This window comes from Halichoeres trimaculatus, unplaced genomic scaffold (assembly GCF_033239565.1).
Source record: "Halichoeres trimaculatus isolate MK-OKI-2021-1 unplaced genomic scaffold, fHalTri1.1 fHalTri1_scaffold_13, whole genome shotgun sequence".
Taxonomy (NCBI): Eukaryota; Metazoa; Chordata; class Actinopteri; order Labriformes; family Labridae; genus Halichoeres; species Halichoeres trimaculatus.
Window position 1 is genome coordinate 12,219,144 of NW_027437191.1, and position 15,933 is coordinate 12,235,076.

General features: G+C 39.1%; 1 long non-coding RNA gene across 1 annotated transcript; it reads right to left on the minus strand.

Annotated features, from left to right (window-relative positions):
* Nucleotides 1-4,448: 4,448 nt before the first annotated feature.
* LOC141802044 (uncharacterized) lies at nucleotides 4,449-14,951 on the minus strand. Its single transcript, XR_012599451.1, has 4 exons — nucleotides 14,773-14,951; nucleotides 14,612-14,666; nucleotides 9,124-9,183; nucleotides 4,449-4,521 (listed from the first exon to the last, which is right to left on the minus strand). It is a non-coding gene; the product is annotated as an uncharacterized LOC141802044 (long non-coding RNA).
* Nucleotides 14,952-15,933: the final 982 nt, after the last annotated feature.

The window sequence follows — 15,933 nt, forward strand, 5'->3', positions numbered from 1 at the left end:
ACAGAAAAAAGTGAACAAAGTTCCCATTCAATATGTTGTTACTTCTTACCATGAAAAGGCTTCCATGGTGTACTGCACAACAGTTTTCTGACATGTTCATGTCAAACCACTCAGGCAGTGAGCCGCAGAGAGAAAACCTGGACTAAATTTGTTCATGTTTTTCCAAAATATACAGATCCCTGTTACCTCCATCCCAGCTTAGCACTGACAAATACTCCTACTGCTAATCAAATTAAACCTCCATTACAAGTACAAACACATGCTCACACACTCGTACAAATAACCCATCACCACCAAAAACATGTGTCATGTGCTCTTCAAATAACCCTGCAGGGCTAACTGCTGTCCACAAACCAGGAATAAATTAGTCCGTGTGATTTTACTCGACAACATCACACCTGGTGTTACAGGCGCCCCGCATGGAGCTCACACTTGTTAATATGTAGGATTTTCTTTGCAGCCACCATAAAGCAAAGTTTGCAAGTAACACAATCTCAAGTAGCCGCTCTTTCTTGCAGCTGCTGGAAGGATTTACTTCATAATATAGTAACATAAACCCCAAAAGTAAGAGATCGCTGTTAAAAGGACGATTTCATCTGTCTCCCTTCCTTTTCCTGTGTGGTCTCAAGAGCACGCTGGCCGGGAGTGAACGGCCAGAGACTGAGGGAAGACGAGTATATGGAACACTTAATCTGCACTCCATCAGGATAAACCAATCATCAGATGATTCTCAGGAAGACAGGGGTGTTTGCATGAGTGATGAGGGTGTTTACAGTTCGTTTCCTTAGACCGGATAAAAGAAGAGTTTGGAAAAATCCAGAAGTAAGCCGAGTTCTCTAAATGGTGAAGAGTCAGTAGAAACCAAGCTCAGTTCATCACAAGCAACAATGGAGCACTGAATCCTGAAATACATGACCAATAATCCCTCAATATGTTCACTTGCTTGTTTCCCTAGCTGCACCATCAACCACAGAAGCTTCAATGATGCACTTGCTCCATCAAAAAAAAAAGTTTAAAAAATAAAAGTTTGTCCCTACACCTCCCCATATTTGAGCCCGTTAAACCCAAACACTGCTATTTTCTCACAGTTTTTATAACTCTATAAACAGCTTGCAAGATATTTCAACATGCATCTTTAGAAGTAAAAGCCTTTTTTACAAGTGTAAGTGTATTTATTTGTCAATTGAAAGTCTAGGACCTTATTTCTTTTCTCTATCAAACCTTCTGTTTACTAATTGACTGCCATGTCCAAGATGTGATTTTTTTTCTTTCTGTTTTATAATTTTTTTTTCTCGCTTCAAACTGGACTTCCAACGTCTGCGATATTTTGTATGCCTTTTTATTTGATGTCCGTAACTTAAGACTTGGATATTTGAATAATTCTGAAAATGTTCAAGTGATCCACCCTCGAAATGTTTTAAAGTTGCTCGGTAACGAGTGTTGCTTATCATGTGCTATCTTCCCTAGTGGACAAACTGAGTAATGCAGAGCAGATATGAGTCTTAGGAGGCAGAACATGACAGCAAAAGTCTGCTTTTTGACATCAGCTCACCCTGCTGTCAAGCAAAAATGTTACCAGAAGACTGATCAATTAGAAAAAAAGAAAAAAAAAAGTTGAATTGATTAAAGTTTGTGTAGCAAATTTTGTCTGGTTGCTTTCACACATTCAGCTTACAACTGCATTTCTGAGGACCCAAAGAAAGGTAACAAAGGCTGTTTTCAAAATCATCTACTACACCAGCAGTACCTACTGATTTGGTGAAAATTTTTCAGTATGCAGTGGCCCAGTCTACCTCGCACACTTTTTCCAAAAGTTCATGGTGCTACTGCTGTTTGTCTACAGGTGGCAGTCAGGTTTAGGTCCATTACAGCCACCTATTGGAACAAGTCTGTTACAACTACAATACAACAACACGTTAGACAATCCATGAGATAAAGATTAGAGGTAGACCGATATATCGGCCGGCCGATATATCGAGCCGATATTTGGACATTTGTCTCTATCGGCCATCGGCAATATTTTCTTTAAAAAAGCCAATTTTTTATCCGTTGTATAAAATGATGCAATTTTTGATCAGGCACAAAAAAGATGAGCACCTCAAACTTGTGGAACCACTTGGATACATTACATACTTTTGTTCAAATTATATTAATAAGTTTAAATTTCATTTTTGACATTTTAAGAAGAGTGTGAATGTTTACTACTGCTTGTTACATTGTGTGTTTACTAAGACAAAATATGGCATTGTTTTGAAAGCTGAATAAATGTTCAGAGGACTGGACACGACTTTTTGTAATAGATTTCTTTTAGTTGCTCAGAAATTGCTGCGTTTCACAAAAATGTAATAAATATATATTTATTTAACAATCGGCCTGAATAACAAATTGGAAAAATTGGCTATGTATATCGGCATCGGCTGCCCAAATTTGGAAAGCATCGGCATCGGCCCCCAAAAAACCCATATCGGTCGACCTCTAATAAAGATGAAGTGATACGAAAGAAACACCAGTTAATCTTGTCACTTCTTGTCAAGAGGTGTTTACTTTTACAAAATTCATTCAAGTTCATAAACCACTTATTAACTTTTTTCAAATTATACATGGATTCAATAGAGGCAGATTTTTCAGCAGCTGTAAAAACAAAAACTCAATCTGTTCTAGAATAAACACTACTACTTTTGGTGTAAGATTTGAAATGAGGTATGATAATTTCAGCTTTAATATAATTCTACGCCGAGGGATGGGTATCTTTTATATTTGAAACAGTACGGTACCGATGCCCGGTGCCTGGCAATCGGGATCTGTACTTAACGGTAACAATTTTTGGTACTTTTTTGTGTCTATGTGGTGAAAAAATATCAATGTGTTTAATGATATATATATATCTATATCTATATATATATATATATATACACATATATATATATATATATATATATATATATATATATATATATATATATATATATATATATATATATATATATATATTTATATATATATATATATATATATATATATATATATATATATAAATATATATATTTTTTTTAATTCTTTAATACAAACTTGCATTGCTGTGTTTACATCCAGCATGAAAAATTGCCTACTCCCTACCCTCACAGTCACAAAGGATGCATTCAAGTGCCTAAACATGGTACTTTTTGATTTTTTGTGATTTGATTCTCAGTACTTTTGTCAGCATTCAGTCAAAACCGATAAAAGTACCTAATTTGGTACCCATCCCTCTCTATGCCCTCCAAATTTTTGATCCAAGAGAAGTAGTACCCCGAATTTTCTGTATGTAAAATGTGTCCTAAACCACAGGAAAATAATAAAAAGCCCAAAAACTAAAAACTCTATTCATTCATTTAGATAGATAGATAGATAGATAGATAGATAGATAGATAGATAGATAGATAGATAGATAGATAGATAGATAGATAGATAGATAGATAGCCAATCTCTTTGCATATCAATAACTGCAATGTAATGATGTACCCATGGTTTGTTATGATCATTTATAATAAACGCTGAAAAATTTCCATTGGCTGTACTTCTGCTTTCTCAAACTGAAACTAGCGTAGTGTACGTCCAAACAGACCCAACAGAACAGTCAGACTACATACTACATCCAACATCAGTAGGCACTATGCAGTACCTACTGAATTCTCAGGTGGTAGGAAAACAGCCTAATACATCTACTTTACCCCAGGATATGGGCTCATTTTTCAAAAGCTTTTAGTCGTGCTGCTGTGACAAGATGGAGAACCATTTTGAAGCTTTCATAAAATTTCTAAGATCATACCCGGCTTTTGAATTACTGCGAGTGTTTTAGCTGAATTTTGTTGGCTTCACATTTCTTCTTCAGCCTGGAGATTTTCCACACCTACCTTCATAAAAGTCTCTAATCAGCTATATTCCTTCATAAAGAAGATGATCTGGATTTGTTTTCATTGTTTGTTTGCACAGCAGACATGCAGCCTGAAGCTCTTCAATGTTTTCTTTGAAATGAATCCAACTAAAAACACTAAAGCTCTGCCTCTCTTTCCTTCCTTCCTCGCTTCCTTCCTCATCTCTGGAATTCTACTCTCTCTATTCTAATAAATCTGAAGGGGCCTTTTCCACTTTTACAGGAACAGCAACTCATTAAATGGTTGATTTCAGATGGCAGAGTGTGAATGTTTTGAGTTAACTTTATTGATCTGTGAGCGAGTCTGCAGGCCGGACAGAAACTGACGTCCCCTCCGGCACATGGGCAGTAGATTTACACCTCCGCCGTTTAAAGACATCCACAAACCCAGATGGCCATCGGCCCGTTCTCTCCTGTGCTGCTCTGGCAGAGACGCTGAGGTTGTCCCCGCTGCACACATACTCTCATAAACAGCAGAAACGCGTTGAAATAGAACAGTTTATTCACTTACCTACTCCAGTACACCTCTTTCCTCCAAGGACTGTGGTGATGCATAACTGCCTCTTCATGCCTGGTTTACCTCAGCTTGGAGCTTTGTTTCTTGCTGCCTGTAGCACATTAAAGAAATGAGGTTGAAATGTAGTCATATAGAACAAGTTGAAATACGTAACTGATCCAATTTTTAAAGGACTGCTTTAAAAGCTTCTGTGTTTTGTTGGACTTGAAATGTTATTGAGAATGACAAGTTGCAGACTTCAGGGTGGAGAAAGTTGATGGACTCTGCAGGCCAAATTTTAACTCGAGTAATGACATGCAACTTCTCTTTGTCAACCACAAGAATCAAACCAAATGATTTTACTGCTCCGTGACATCTTTGCGAAAGCTTGCCGGCTCTGAGCGTGAACCGACTATGAGGACTCGGGGGAATGTGGAGGGCCTGAGAGACGTCACAGCTCAGCTTCATTAGGGAGGATTTGGTGATTCTGATCGCGCAACTCATATTTGCCCTCCCTTTGCCGTATCAGCCAGGGAGAGCTTGGTCTGTCTCTTACATATGACATCACTCTCCGAGTATGAGCCATTTCCCATAAACCTCCAGGGTCCCCAGGGTTTCCAAGGCATGAGATCAGGGAGTGTGCATGAGGATTATGAAGAAGTGAGACTGTTTTATCAGAGGAAGGTGAAAACTTATCTTGTCGATTTCTGTTTCACCACCCAACAGGTCTTCTTAGAGCCAAACGTGCACAGTGCTCATGTGTTCATTCAGACCTTATCTCCGTGTCTTCTGCTAATCTGTTTAGATTCTCTTTTCCTCTATTTGTCTCCCTCTGCTCCCCCTCAGGGCTCAAAGCTGTGAGGCTGGAAGGTCCCTTGCTTCCCACAACTGCTCTCAATCGCCCCTGTGACTGCTCAGCTGTCAATCACTTCAACATCAGACCCACACTGAGCAGATCAAGCCTGCTGGCACACACTCTTCTCAACACACACACCAAAAACAGGGTTTTTAGAGGGAGTGGGGAGATGAAGGGGGTCCTGTCAGCACCTGCTGGGCCTCACTGGAGAATCTGTGGAGGCACAGATACACCTACACACACGTACACACTGCGGGGCACTGGTTTTAAAGGTACCACTTTAATTTTGGTCGTATTTACTCAGCCTCCTCCCAAGCTGCCTCCAGCTTTGCGGTCCCACAGTGTCAGTGTGAGCAGTTCTGCCCCTTAACCTCCTGTAGGAAAGGCACAGGGCTGCTTGAAGCAAACCTCTAAAAGACACACACACACACACACACACACAGAAGAGTGAGCATGTAGGACAAAGCAAGGCAAGGCTGAGGTCATACACACATGTGCGGACACACTAACATATCAACACACACCTTAAGTCAGGTAGTTTTTATAAGTGAGGGAATCTTGCAGGATTGCACGGACTCAATTCTCGAGTTCCCGACTCATGAACACAAAACCTCTCAATTAATTTCATCTGTTTCTGCCCAAAACCACATTCTCACACACACACACACACACATGCAGACACGACATACACACAGAGTCCATTAGGCTCATGTGTTAGGCCCAAACCACGGCCCAGAGTGCTCTTTCATGGCTCCATCATTACATCAATAAGTCTTCACATTAATCTCGGCCCGGCAGAGCACACAGGCTATTACCAGAGCAGCCCTGCACCACAGAGGCTCGCTCCACAGCAGACATGGGCAAAATACGAGTCTAATACACTCTGGATACTTGATAAACACACCGGGCCTGCTCGGTTTGTCTCACTTAGCGAGGGATGTGTCCAGTTTTGAGGCTGGTCGAATGGCAGAGGATAAATTACCTAAAGAAGTTCAAATGCATGAAACCATAGCTGGATATATTTGGTCTTGTGTGCTCTGAACAGCCCTCAAAAATACTACTTTGGAGTTTTTTTCTCAACACAGACTGCTAATTTAATACAGAGGCAACATCTATTTCTGAGAGGCCGGTTTGAATGGTGACTAATGAGAATCTTTCGCCAAAGCCTTTTTAAATCTGTAACATAAGAGCATGCCCTTCTAATGAAACTCTAGAGATTATCAGACCAAACATGTCACTTTAGAGATTAGCCGACTCCAATACTTATAATCAAATCAGCATTTTTATTCTGGAGTCAAAGCTCCTGTGAGGAAAGGGCCACATGCTCAATAAACACTTGGATGAGCTAATGCCTTGAAGCTGAGCCTGCCATCGCAAACACAGCATCAATCACTCACACAAAAACACGTTTGTGTGCATCCAGTGAATTCCAAGTATGATGAAGAGAGGAAGAAAGAAACGGCGTGGAAGTGAGAGGAGGGGTGTTTAGCCCTCGTCTGTCTGGACAGGAAACAGGGTTCTTTAACCTTTGACCCCGGTCCACTGTGTGGCTGTGAGAGCATGTGTGTTATCCTCCTGCGTTGCCTCAGAACAGGTTCTTTCAGACGTGGTTTGATGGACAGATGGTCCTCGTTGTCATGGCGCTCTGTGCAGGTGCGTATGTGTGGGGTTTCCTGCCCTAAGGTGTACAGGGGTGGGAGGGCGGTGTTTATCGTCCTCAGTGCCAACGGGCAGCAGAGCACCAACGCTCCCAAGAGGTAAGAGGAATGAGGGAGGAGGGAGGGAAGGTAGGATATCTGGAGAGAAGGAAAGGAGGAGACAGAGCGAGAGTGGTAAGCTGTAAAAGTCTGGAGGTTGGTTCGTTTTTATCACCATGGATCTGTTCTTGGACGAGAAAAGCTGTGGAGTATGTTTTTCACTCGTCTCTCCTTCTCTGCCACGACACATGGATAAAAGAATATTTCCTCAGAAGACTCGGCTGTTCCCGGAAAGGCAGCTTCAGCTCAGATGACCTCACATATAGCTCTGTTGTATTCTTTTATTTTCCTTTCAACATTTCAAACCGCAACTGTGAGGCAGGAGGGGGAAACAGGGGGTGCAGCGTGGAGGGAGTTAAGCAGAAAAGGGCCAAGAGGTCACTGCTGGAGATTCTCCCCTGAAGGCAAGTCCACTGCGAACGGGGTAATAATAAACGATGGCGTTTTGAGTTTCTCAACCCCACCACCCTCCACTCCGCCCCTCTGTCCTGACGCCACCGCGTACGGGCTTTTATCATGAACATGCACTTCAGTTCATCAAAGTTAGTTAAAAAAATTACTTTTTCATAATTTCTGTTGGCAAAAAATGCCTCGTTAAGAATCACCTAAAGCTAGATGAAACAAAAAAAATCACTTTTTTATTTAGGAAGCTTTTAAGCATCTAGCAGATAAACTTTAAACAGATTTTAAGGTCAATTTATCCTCCAAAATTTGGATTGCATTAAGCACTAATCAACATCTGCTTTGATGCTGAAAATGTTTCTTCAATAAAATCTCACATTACTACAACCAGAAGAGACATAAATCAGGTCAATTATAAAGTACAATTAGAAAGAAAAACAACACAAATTCTGAGAACCAATTACAGCAAATGGCTTTAAAAGAAGAAATACAAATGGCCTTGAGAAGACACACACGCACAGTTACATCTCTGAACACACACACACACAGAGCCTGGCACAGTACAGAAATCTGTCTCTACCAGCCGTCTAATCCCAGGCCTCGCTGTCCAAGCTGTTTGTTTTTGTGTTTACTCTGGAATGTCAGACATCCGAGGACACAGCGGAGAGGAAGGTCAAAACCGCAGAGCTCCAAAGACTCAACAAACATTATTAAATTCTAATTTGTTATTGGAGGTTGTCGGAAACTAGCGCAGTGAAACCATTAACGATTTCAATGGTTATTTGTGTGTCCTTTAAGGTCTTAAAGCGTTCTAAATCATAAGTACACATGACTACTACACACACGCAGGAATTGAGGGTCTATGTAAAGATGTCAGGCACTCGCAGAAAAAGTGAGAGCCTTAATTTAAAAACCGAGCTGGAACCCGAAAAAACAAAGGGTTAATTTTCAAAGGCATATCTTTTCAGATCTGTTTAAAAGGTATAAACGTAAATTCGTTTCTCACAACTTTTGAAAATCTCTGCAAACAACAAGATCATAAAAAACCTGGTATGAAGAAGTAGAGCTCTGGTTCATTGATTGACGCATTAAAAAGGAGCACAGAGATCCCATAAAAATCACCCTTTTTATTCCCCCTGTCAGAGGAAAAACAGGCGGATCTGCTGTTTGAAAGAGAGTAGAGGGGACAAACAGGGACAGGGTGCTGAAAGGGTCGTTAAGTCTGTGATGGATCTTAGGCTCTCAAAGAGACACGATTCTTGTAGAAATGACAAACTTTGAGGGGGAATATCTCTGCAACCTCCATGAGGGGAACATGTGTTGCTGTGTGCGCATTGGAGTGGCTCTGAGTGTGTATTCTGTGCACTCATTAGTGGAAAGCCTCAGTGCAGACTAGCTCCAGTTACAGTAGTAAACGCTGCCTTTGAACTTTTAATAGAGCTCTGAAACTCAACCAGGCCTTAAAAAGCAGAGATCTGCAGGAAAAGGAGAAAATGGAGAGAAGGTGGAGGGTATAAAGGAATCAAAACGTTGATGCATGAGTGAAAAAGTGACTTTAAGACTTGCATTAAAGACTACATAATTTACAACAATGCTGATGTATCCCACCACAGTAACAGCATGTAAGGACTGACCTGAGTCAACACAGAGGCCGTTAATACTAATGAAGCAGAACATATATAAACATATATAAACACACCTGTTGATGTCTGAAGAGGGCACATGCACAGGCTCCCTGAGCATGTCTCCAAACACTGTCCTGAGAGAACATACACAAATCATTATCTTCATTAGGAACTCTGCCGAGCACAGGCACCTATGTGTGTGTGTGTGTGTGTGTGTGTGTGTACACAGTAATTAAAACATGCTGACCTTAGTGTGTGTGTGCGTGTGTGTCTGTACACAGTAATTAAAACATGCTGACCTTAGTGTGTGTGTGTGTGTTTAGGTGGGTGGGTATGTATGGGTGGTTGTGTGTCTTGCAGGATCTTTTGGCATGCGTTGCAATAAACAGATGTTGAGTCTTTATGAGGTCTTTACAACAGGTTCAGCTGTGGCCTCTGTGCATGTGTGCATGTATCTAAACATACATAAGCTCAACATGGAAACCTCTCATCAGTGAACCATTAAACCACCACAAATGGAAATGAGCAGGAAAGGTGTGGTCTTTTTATTCATTCTGGATGTTCAGGGAGCTTTAATTAATCTTGAGTTAATATTAAAGGAAAATGACAGGTGTTGTTTCGACAGTCAACAGTAGCCCTTGTTAGTTATCAACCCTCAGCCATAGAAGTAGTACGAATAGGCCTGTCACGATAATCAATAAATCAATTAACCGAATGATGAATAAAAACGTCCTCAGTAAGTTTGCCAGCCTCGATAAACTGACACGTGCATGCATGTTTGTTTTCCTCCTCTCTTTCGACCAAAGAGGCTGAATGAGAAGATGGCTCACTACGTCTATCTTTCCTAACATCGGGGTGCATAGGTTCTATAACAGATTTATTGTGGAGTGAGCATCTGTCAAAAATGTGATCTTTGGGCATCTTTGCAATGGGCTGCTGGCACGTACACATGGAGAGAGCTGAAGCGAGCGTCCTGAGGGGTAAGGAGGAAACACACGCTAATATGAGTGATGGCACGAAAGATACGGTTCTTAAGCCGCCTGCCACAGTCCCAGTGTGGGAATATTTTGTTTTTTATCAGAATGAACAAAGTGTGAGCTCATGAACACCAACGAGCTGATATGTCGCATTTGTTTGAAAATAGTGGCGACGAAGAAGAAGAGGGGAGGTGCAGCGGAGCCTTGTTCTTTGACAATCCGCTCTTACTGAGGCTTTAGATCTGCAAAGTAAATAGAAATAAAAGCGCCAAATGGTGGGTGCTCAAAGACAGCTACATTGCTAAAGAAATGCAGCCCTTCAATACGGTTGAAAGCCAGAAATGTTAAAAATGTTTGACAGACAGTACGGATTGACTGGGAAAAAGTACATGTTACAAACAATTCAGGAACTGTATAAACTCCCTTTTATTTAGGCTATACTTTTTATTGTTGTTGGGTTCTTTTTATAGTTTCATTTTTTCTTTAGAGACAGGGTCTCTGTTTTATTGTTTTTGATTAGTATTAATTATTTTCCTTGACATGTGTTTTTTTCTAAAAGAGAGTCCATTTCATTTTCATTGTATTTTTTTTCTTTCTTGTTTGTTATATTTATTATATTTTTTGTTTAATTTTTTTTATTTAAAAGATCCTGACCTTTTAATCACAGTTAAATACTCTTAAGAAATTAAAGTTTCTTGCTTTTGATCAGGTGTACTCACTTTATTATCCCATTTATTATAATTACATCAATGAAAGAATGAGAAAAAAATCAAAATAATATTGACAATAATTAGTTTATCGGCAATAATATTTTGGAAAATTATCGTCTAGCAAAATTTGTTATCGTGACAGGCCTAAGTACGCATAAAGTGCTGAATTGTTTGGCTTGTAATCCATTGTACCTGCAGTACGTCGAACACATGCTGAGACAGAGGTCTCCTCAGTGCTGGGAATGAGACGAGCAGCGGACAGGACTGTTTATTTGACTACGAGCTGTTTACAGAGATGGACGCTGCAGAGCTGAGCGACAGCATGAGAAAATAGCTCTCATAATATCCTGACATGGAGAGAAGTCAGCAGCGAGCTCCTACATATTCATCTCTCAGGACCAACGGACATCACTCTGTGACTCATGAGAAGTTATATCCAGCTTTTTCTTTCACATGTCGTCATTTTTCACCTCTTTCCATCAGATATCATCATAATGTGATACAAAGAGAATATGCCATACTGGCTGAGGTCAACTCCTTGTTATTAATTAAATATCCTGAGAGTTACCATAGACTGAGGCAGGATGTGATGAGTTTCATTCTATATGATCTTTTTTTTCAGGTCTTACAGATTTCTTTTTTATTATTTTTTAATATAAAGCTGAAGCAACAGCAGGCTTGCAAACTAACTCCATTAACAAACAGCCCAGTCAGTTCACACAAGGTGACTGCCCTGTCTTCAACTGATGACCTCTGTGTGGCTCCACAACAGGGAATGTCGTAGCTTCCACTGAGGACACTGAGGTCATGTCCCTCACATTTTTTCACAGAGTAAATGCCCCCCTCCACAATAACATTGAAATCATTTTGACTTTTGTGACCTGATATAAGCAAATTCTTTGACTAAGCATGTCAAAATGTGACCACATATGGCAATAACTTGTCTTCAACACCATTTACTCCTGAAAAAGGAAAACACAATTTAAAAAATCTGGAATGAACTGAAGTAAAATTTAGACATGTATTTTTGGTGTTGGAATTAATTGGATTAATTTTTAATGATGGATGAATATTTCTTTTTCATCTGGCTGCATCATTCAGACAAGTCTTAACAGCCACACTTCACCTGAAGAGAAAGTCTCATTATGGAGTCTCTTCTGTTTAAGGCTTCATCTGGGGCAAAAAGTCTTTCTTCACATGCGTAACTCATGTTGGTGCAGATTATCATGCTGAATGTGCTGCCTTTATTGGCCTCCTGTGATATAAAATTCTCTCAAAAGCTAGAAAAAAAAAAGCCTTCATCATAAATAAAGCAAAGATAAGACGGCCAATGTTTTACTCTTGTTCCTGACAATGTATTGAAATGATAAGTTGTTCACTGATGCATTAGTCTGGATAATCCTCTGTAATTCAACAATGATTACCACCTGAATCTTTTGTCACTCAAAGCTGAATCCTGTTGGTTTTATAGGCAAATAAAAGTCTTCATCTGAGGAGTCTGGAGACGTAAACAATGAAAATATCCGTTCATCGTGTTCCCTCATTCTATCAGCATCTGTTTTTAACGGGGAGAGATTTGTGAAGGGGAATAAAAAATGAAACTTGCCTTTTTTTTCACATTCTCAATAAAGTCCAAGACAGATGACAGCTGTGGACACACAGAGTGAACGCTGCATGTTTTATCGCCTTCACCCATAAATAAAAAAACGCAGCGTGGAAGAAATACAGTCAAACTATACGATTTATGGCACTGGGCACCAGAGGGAGTCTGCAGATTTCTTGGACAATATGAAAATAAAAGTGTAATAAAACTGCATGGGCCTTGATTGTGGTCTATGGGGAGACATGGAGGGCCTCCAACACAGCGAACTTTATTACTTCATCTGAGAGAGCAAGAGAGACATCAACAGATTTAGAGACCATTACAGTCAAATCTTTCTCCCTAAGTGGCCACAGTCTCCATCTGAGGACCCCCAGACCCTTTTTACCCTTCATTCTGAGACAAAGAGAGCAAAACCAATACAGTTCACTTTTTAAAGCAACCACCCTCTCTCAAGGAGTTTATATCAATCTTTACACCATAATTACATGGCAGGTATTGCAGTATTAAAAGGGTGCTAGAAGAACAAACAATGGGCTAAAGAGGAAAAGATAATGGTTTGAGAGTAAAATGGGTTTTTGTTGGTGTCCGTGGTCCGTGGCTCACTGAACAAATAATACACATCCATGAAATCTAAAAGATCTGAGCATTTAGCCACTAGAATTACAGGTGGCTCTATCCCATTTGAAACATCAAACTCGTGAACAAACACTGACAGTCATGCAAGAAAATCTGCTTTGGACTTTCATTGAGTTTTAATAGGCAAGGGTCTCCTCCTTTCTTCATTCTCACACATATGAAAATAGAGTATTGCAGGGTGCTGGCCTGAGCTGTGTATCAGATCTAGAGTTTCACAGAACGCACCGGGGGACCGGCGAAACCAGAGACAATGACAACAAATACAGCCTTGTATTTTTAGGTTGTGATTATAAAGTGCATTTCACAGTTTAATACTCCGGGGAAAGCAAACAAGCTCTGTTGTTTAAAGAAACCAGCATCCAGCAATGAATAAAATCTCTACTTCTCCTAAAGGGCCTCGAACAATGGAAGACAAGGGCACATGAGGGGTTTACAGTACATGAAGAGACTACAGTTCACACAGCTGTACACCTACAAGAGTTACACGCAGAGCAGTGTCCTTCATCGTGGGGATAACTGGGATGTAAAGTCTTACTCTGGTGATATTTCTGTGGTATTTTCACACTTTAAATATCAATTCTTTTTACACTTTACCCCTTTCAAATGATAAATTATTTTTTATTTGAAAAAAAAAAAACTTTAAAAATTGAACCATTTTTTAAAAGATTAAATGGCTAGAGTTACTAATAGTCATAGTCAATAGCCTGCTTTTACAACTTCTGGAGATATAATCAAATGATTGGTGGTGAAAATAATTCTAAAAAAAATAAAAAATAAAAATAAAGCTGGAATTTTGAACATAAATTGTGCAAAAAATAAAATGTAATATCAACTATTCATGTATTATGACTGAGGACACATTTCATTGCATGTAAAGACCTGCTCTTCACTAAATCTCTACCTTTTCCCAGAAAGCTGTTATACTGTACTTTGTTGCCATCTGCTGACCAAACAGGGATGCTGAACCATGTTGTGTTTTCCATAAGGGAAATCTTCCAATGCTTTAAAGAAAAGAAAAAACCTTTGTTCACTGAGGAGATGCAAATAAGGGTATTGTTTCACTTTGTTATCTCTACTTAACATAAAATATCTGAAATGTAAAGGACACATTAGCCTTGGTATCGTGGAATGGCTGCTTTCTTAGGTTTTACATATTCCTACATGTTTCCCTGTCCAATGTTTTTTCATGTTTGGCCAAATATACAGTATTTATAAAAAGTATGACATTGTGCAATCACATTTACTTCTGTTCATTGGGCTAACTTTTGATGATAATTCAGTTATCTAACTGTAAACCTCGTATATTCAAAAAGTGGCCTCGTGGTACAGTTTGAATCAGCTCATTTTAACTGTACCATGAGCTTTCCCGCTTTCCTCGTGGTACAGTTTAAATTTGACATAACTTTGCTCAATACGCATTTGTACATTCATTTACAGCTTGAAATGAACATTATTCTAAATTTAGCTGCTAGAGCCCCACTAACATGCTAAAGGTCTTTTTTTATATAACACATGATGTAATTTACCAAAACTAGCAACATAATGAGAACACCGCTGTGGGACCAATGCGTAATGTTGTAAAATATTTGAGCTTCTGCTCGTCTAAGTCTGTGTTAACACAAGGAATCAAACTTACCCTTAGCATAAGGTTATCGGGTGTTTTTACTTCCAGACCTTCATGCATCTCTAAGCTAGCAGCCGGGGGAAAAAAAAACAGTGAAACACTTAGTTAGTTGGTAACGCAACTTAAACCAATGTAGTCTGATAAAACAGACGATTAAAACAAAAATGAGTCACCTGGAGCTTCATGTTTGGGGTCACTTTGTTCGATATATCCCAACAATAGTGGGGGGTGTTTTTCCTGCGACATTAATCAAGGGTGCAGGATAATACTGGCACAATGTGAAAATTTCACAACTAGTGATTATTAGGCTAAATTTTGAATTTACAGCGCAGCTGCAGTGAAGCATTGAACGCATGCGTCGTTCTGACTCATCAGGAAGCATAATTAGGACAACAAATCACAGGTGCGACCAACGGTCATGTGATTGTAAGCTTACCCAGAAAGTCCAATATCCAATCGATTTTTACGATTGAAAACTTTGACTATTGTATTGTTTTATACAGTCTGTGATAGAAACCTGTTGACACAATAAATAAATAAATAAATAAAAACTAATAAAGTAGACGACTTTAATTAACCCAAATGCATCTTTTACAAATCATAAAACAGAAAATCACAAAAGCACCAACTTTTAAGGCCTAAATTTTTAAAGTTTGATTAGGAATTGTTTAATATGCTATTACATTTTTGGAGCTTTTTGTTTTGTTTTGTTTCAGGTTTTTCATTAACATAAGAAAATCTGGAAAGTTTGTTTGTCTTTTAATGCTCGTGATCTCATGATCAGCCGCAAAATGTTAAGATATGCCTTTTTTATTAGCTGTAAAAAAAAAAAAAAAAAAAAAAAAAAAAGCATAGAGTTCCTCTTCTTTTTTCTCTATACAAAACTTTTTTTTTTTTTTTTTTTTGCAGTTAAATTCAAGGGCTTCTGTTAGGCCTTGGATTAGGTCTTATCTGATTTTGATAAGGTTAATACAGATGCAGATGTTGCTGGTGGCAGCCAGAAAGAACCCATGTCACCACTATGTAGCAGTCTAAACAGAAAGTACTTGTGGAAAAAAAAAATGATGTTGAAAAATAAAATATATATCTATTGTGATCTTATAGTAAAATTTAGCTGCAGTTTGGAAACATAAATTGTGCTCAATGATACTGTCTACTGTATAGCTTGATGGGTGAACTGACAATGGCTTCATTCTGAAGAGAGGTCATAGTTTTAAATCTCACTGGAGATAATTGTATACCCACCCTAAATATGATTACACCTGTATGGTTTAACAAGTAAGGCATCCCAAGTCAATGATTTCATGCAGCTGTACCTTTGGATGTAGCTTCTA